Source organism: Drosophila subpulchrella, chromosome 2R (genome assembly GCF_014743375.2).
Source record: "Drosophila subpulchrella strain 33 F10 #4 breed RU33 chromosome 2R, RU_Dsub_v1.1 Primary Assembly, whole genome shotgun sequence".
NCBI classification, from domain to species: Eukaryota; Metazoa; Arthropoda; class Insecta; order Diptera; family Drosophilidae; genus Drosophila; species Drosophila subpulchrella.
Window position 1 is genome coordinate 13,067,649 of NC_050611.1, and position 5,852 is coordinate 13,073,500.

A 5,852-nucleotide genomic window follows, 5' to 3' on the forward strand; every position below is an offset into this window, starting at 1 on the left:
GCTGTCGATTTACATTTAAAATGCCCCCTAATCGCCTCTCCAGCTCCAGCGGACCGCGTGTGTGGTCCTTGTACTTGGCAATTAAAAGGGAGAGTCGGCCCAAAAGCCGCTTACCGAGGTTCTCGGCGCTCGACTTCGTTAGCTGCACTGGGAGAAGTTATCGGTTTGTTCTAGTGAAAGATTTATTAAGAAAACATATCTAAATTTGGAGAACTTTTAGTTTAAACTGAGGACAGGAAAACAGTCCCTAGCAATAATCTCTAAACAATATACATTGTAGTGAATGTAGTTTCCCTGAAAAAGTTGTATATTTTCAATGTTTTTAGTATGTATAAAAAAAGTCTTAAATTGTATTATGAAAATAATAATGTATCGTCATCGATATTTAGAGATTCATTTTTTGTTTAATAAATGAATCAATGATATGACATACATTTTTTTGGAAACGCATATTAATTTTATTTATTCACAGACTTATGTAAATCTTCCAGATAAAATCAGATAAATAAAAGTCTAATAATTAATCATATCGAGTATGTGTAAAATATCCATAAGTAGCATATTGGTTACCAGCTAGTGGAAAACTATCTGAGTGTTTTCTCTGAGTATCTGGTTCGTGCGTGTGCATTTAATCGCCGCTGAGGTGCCAAAAGTATCTCTGAAATGCGTGGCATTCCGGGCACCCAAAAGAGGGAGATGGAAAAATGTACTGTGCCCTTGCGGATTTCGCTGAAATTCAGAATCGTGAGAGAGTTGCGACTCATTTAAATCTCGTTTGCGCATGCGTCGTGTGTGGTCTTCGTGTTCAGATTCCAGTTTGGCTCGAACCCCCCAGCTCAGCTCTCCATGCCCCCCTTTTCCCCCACCCTTTGTTGGCCATTGTCTGCGGCAAGTTATCGAGTGGCTGCGTTGATAAGCCAAACTCAACGCCTGCCAATTAGGCCTAGAACGGGGTATATCTAATGCCAAGTGCCAAGAACCCGCTAATTGGGCAGGGGTGGGGGGCTCAAAACTATTCCCAATCCACTATCCACTCGCTGACAGACAGGATACGATATGATATTCTTGGAGGGGGGGGGGTACGGCATAACCCCCTAACCAGTAACCATTTTGAACGTCAGCACTGGCGATAAGCAACTAAATTATTAACACGAACACCCAAAAGCAGCAGTTCCTTCGCAAAAGGAATGAACTCGGCGGCTCCATCGATTGTTGAGTCATAAAGTATATCGCATGCCCAGATAAAAAGGCTTTTGGCTTTGGCCTGAACACCTGAGCGCTGCATTTCCCATGAAATTGTTGAAAAATTCAATTTGGAAAAGTCTCGTCCGGCCCCTGAAAACATGAAAACTTAATTTGTACCAAGGGGGAGTTGCCAGCCATTGAGTTGTGTGTGTGTGTGCTTTGCCTTCCATCAGGGGCTCCACTGTAGTGGGTTCCTATACATAGTCCCCATCCAATTAAACGATCATGCATCACAACCATGGACACTAAGCCGCTTGGACTTATTCCCTCTTCAAGTTTGCGGCGATGATGAATTGGGTTTGTCAAAAGCCGCGTGTCAGAATATTTCGCTACCGTTGTTGATCGAGGGGGTAAAGGGGGCTAGGGGGGCTAAGGGGTACATGGACACCCACGCCAAGTGCTGCTCGTAAGCCCAATAAAATTATAAGCTGGATTAGTGTCATCCCGGACAAACAATGACAGCAGCAGGCTAACCGAGAATCCACCGAGGAAAAATACATATATCACTTTCATTCCCGAACATTTGTAGTACGCTTTAGATATCCATCTTTGAAAAGGTATAAACTTATTTTCAACTAAGACAGTTTCTGTATTTTACACACATATTTAGCCCCTTTGTATTATGTATAGCCATCAAAATGGATCTGAATTCTAAACAATTTCTTAGCTCCGTAATACTAAGTATTTACTTTTGTTTATGATATCTGTGTTCAATAGGTTGCTTATAAAATATTATAAGATCTTAAATAACATTTTATTTCCCTAAATAGTTAATGGTTAAGTTCAAAAAATGTTTTACAAAGTATATATGATTTTTATAATATTCAAAGTATCTAATATTTTTCTGTGTAGACCTTAGCAATAAGCAGGAGTTGAGTATTTTAAAAATGGATCTGAATTCTAAACAATTTCTTAGCTCCGTAATACTAAGTATTTACTTTTGTTTATGATATCTGTGTTCAATAGGTTGCTTATAAAATATTATAAGATCTTAAATAACATTTTATTTCCCTAAATAGTTAATGGTTAAGTTCAAAAAATGTTTTACAAAGTATATATGATTTTTATAATATTCAAAGTATCTAATATTTTTCTGTGTAGACCTTAGCAATAAGCAGGAGTTGAGTATTTTAAAAACTGGAAGATATAATAACACATAGTGTTCCATGGAAGACAGCAGCTACTGTGACTGATTGATTTCCTTCTGCTCAAGGCTGTGCCGGGAGCGATGCTCCGATTGACTTTGGACCCCCCAACGAAAGGCAAGGCCGCCAGATAGCGTCATAAAACTTGGAAGGATCTCGTGCTCAAGGATGCCTGCCTACTGTTAGTCCTTGGGCTGATGCGCGTGCCACGCGTGTCGGGGCATTGAGAAGCAGGTCCTAAGGTCACAGGTCGTGTGTCCTTTGTGTCATCGGTCATTGTGCGAGTCGCACGAACGCGTGGCAGCTACAATATGCGATATGCGCTTTGCGATCTGGTTGTAATGGCCCATCCTTCCGGGTTAATTGCGCCGACAGCCTTCGGAGCAGCCTTGGATTGCACACTTTCTTCTTGGGCCTTTCTTTAACGGTCCAATCAACAACTTTTCCAAGCCAGCACTGAGCACTCAGCACTCAGCACTCGCAAATTCCTTGGCTCCAGCAGCGCTTCCATGTTTCGCCAGATTATATCGAGCTGGACTTCATTAACGGTGATTTGTAATGGGAGTTCCCAGAGTTTCATGGCCCGCCATCGATAAAAATCGCATTAAGTGAAGTAAATGCGTTGGCCATTTTCATGCCTGCATTATTCATTTGTGCCGTTGCGGTATGGGCCATAGATCTTGCATTATACTGCCACGTCCGTCGGCATCTGTATCTGTATCTGTCATAAGAGTATCTTACAAATTGGTTGGCGCAATTATCGCCAGTGCGACCGATAACGGACCCCCCTCGCAATCCGCGATCAATGGGGCACTCGCCAGGGGACTGAGACGGATGAGTCCCGGTTAATTGCTTCTCGGATCCAAGAGCGTCCATCCGAGGATCCGAGGATGCAACCGTCCATGGATCCGATCCACAAGGTGGCGATAGTGAGAGAACATCGCCGCAATTATCCAGATACATTTGGCTTAATTGCGGAACAACCAGGGAGCGTGTGAAGCCGTTGCGATTGGATTGCTTTCGAGCAATGGGAGTGGACATGGCATCTACAGATTGGCAATCTGAAGAGAGCTTTGAAATGTGCTGCACAATAATTGATATTTATAGAGAAATTGCTGGAGGAGATATCAATGGGTTGATAAAATATAAAATTGATTTAAGACTCACAAATTCCCAAAGAAACTAAATTATGCAACATGGTCTTCCCTTTCTTATAATATTTTTTTTTTTCAACATTTTCATCGAATATCAATGTTTTCTACTCCGCCAAGCAGTTGGTCAAATCCAGCTTCTGGCTAATAAATTCGTAACAAATCAATGACCCCGCCCAAGGAGCCCAGCAGAATCCTAAGATGAAGACAAGGACCCCGACTAACAATACGAATCATTGGACAGTACAAGAATTTCTACTTTAGCACCACGCAGTTGGCAGTTCGGCAGTTGAGATGCAGCTGCATCCGCAGATGGAGGCATTCTTCACGCATCTCAAAATATGCCACAGAAGCCAGAGGAGCATGATGAGGAGGAGGAGTAGGAGGAGGAGGATGGGGGTCTGGAGACCGGGTCCATCGGCGAGTCGAAAATATTAACCAAAAGTGTATGCCAAAAGCATCCCTATCCCTGCCCCCGGCTGCCCAGATCGCCGTTGTCGCGGTGGCTCGACGTTCCCACCAGTTCAACTCTAATTGTGACTTTATTTGCGCATTTATTGCGGCCCAAGACACACAGATACTCACTCACACGCGCACAGCGCCCTTTGCAGCAGTTTAAAGCATTCAACAGCCAGCGTCCCAGCATCCAGTATCCAGCATCCTTAGCGCTGCGTCCACTTGGGTGGTCTCGAACAACTCGCGGCGCATCTTCAAAGCCCCGTCTCGAACCTGAACATGCACCGAACCTCAAGCTCGGGCTCAAGCTCCGGCTGAACCTGAACCTGAAACTAAAACTGAACCTGAAACCGGGGCGGGGGAACCAGAATGCGATTGAGAACGAGACGGGGGCAGCGATGCCGGCCACAGAGAGAGAAAATGTATGCAAAACCATACATAAATTCCATATTATTGGTTAAAAAGTGATCCTAAAGATCATAATAATCTGTGGTGTTAAGATAATTATATTAAATTTTAGTCACTCACATATGAAAAAATCTTTTTTTTCATGATACTGAAAGATAAAATGGTAAAAACTTGGAAAGGATATAAGTTTTTAAAATTTGTGCTAGTAAAACACATATCACTTGCAACACCAATCCCTTAATATTTTTAACAAACCAAAACTAAGACAGTGTAAACATTTGTATGTTTGAATAATAAAGTCCACCCCTCCGTAAAAAAATTTTGCTCTTAAGATACATAGTTCGCCTGTCCTTTTTCTATAAACATTTAAAAATTACAGATGTGTTGCTTGAAGTAAGTATAAGGCTTACATTTCAATAGTTAAAGTTATTTTGATATTCAAATTGGCAAAGAAAACGTTAAATATAATTCGAAACCCCCTTTATTATATTCCTTTCTCAGTGCTGTTGCCAGTTTGAATGCTGAGGCTGTGGGGCATGCAACCGCAACTCAAAAGCTGAGACTTCGAGGCAGCAGCGATTCTGCACCCAAACTGAATTCTAAATGATCGTTGAAAATTCTGCGGAACAGTGTTTCGTTGGAATTTGCAAATGAGTTGTGTTCGTTCGCCGAGGATCGAGCAGCAGAACAACCACCAACCATCGCCCACCCTCTCTATTCTCGGGGCTGCCTTTGAATCCAGTGCAAATAATAAATTCTCAGAGACATTCGGGAGACGTTGTAATCCCCCAGAGCTAAAAAGACCAGACTCCCTGACTCTGGGACTCTGACTCCGACTCCGACTCTCCGAATGAATCCATGACCCATTTCGCGATCTTTCCTAGGCGGCTTGTTCGGATTTATTGAAATTAATCACCCTTGCTGGTCGGTTGGAGGGTCCACAAATAGATTTCCCCCTTGATTGATGGCCTTCGATTCCTGTTCGATTTTCAACATAAATCAATTTAGCAAATTTGCAACTTTCGCTGACCGGAGAGCTGGACCAATATGGCCCAAAACTAATTAGGAGCGTGGTAGGGAAAATGGAGGCTAAAGAAGCCCAAAGGCTAAAGCGTGTGGCACGCTCGATTTGAACTGCCGATTTGGGCTCCAAATTAATGGCCTTGTCGCCTCGACTTTCATTTCGTTCGACAGATGGGGAATTTTACACAGAAAACTAATTTGTATATTTTTCAATGATCGATAAATAATCAAAAGTGTATCTTAAATGTACAAATATAAATACAGGATCAGGTATGCAGATGCTGCCAATCAGCTGATTTAAAAGCATAATGCAAACCTAAATAGGTTTCCGGAATCGCACTAATTGAATTTTTATGTGAACAGCTTGATTAAACAAATATCTATAGGTTTTCTCAAAAACCACACATCACACTCGACTGTGAAA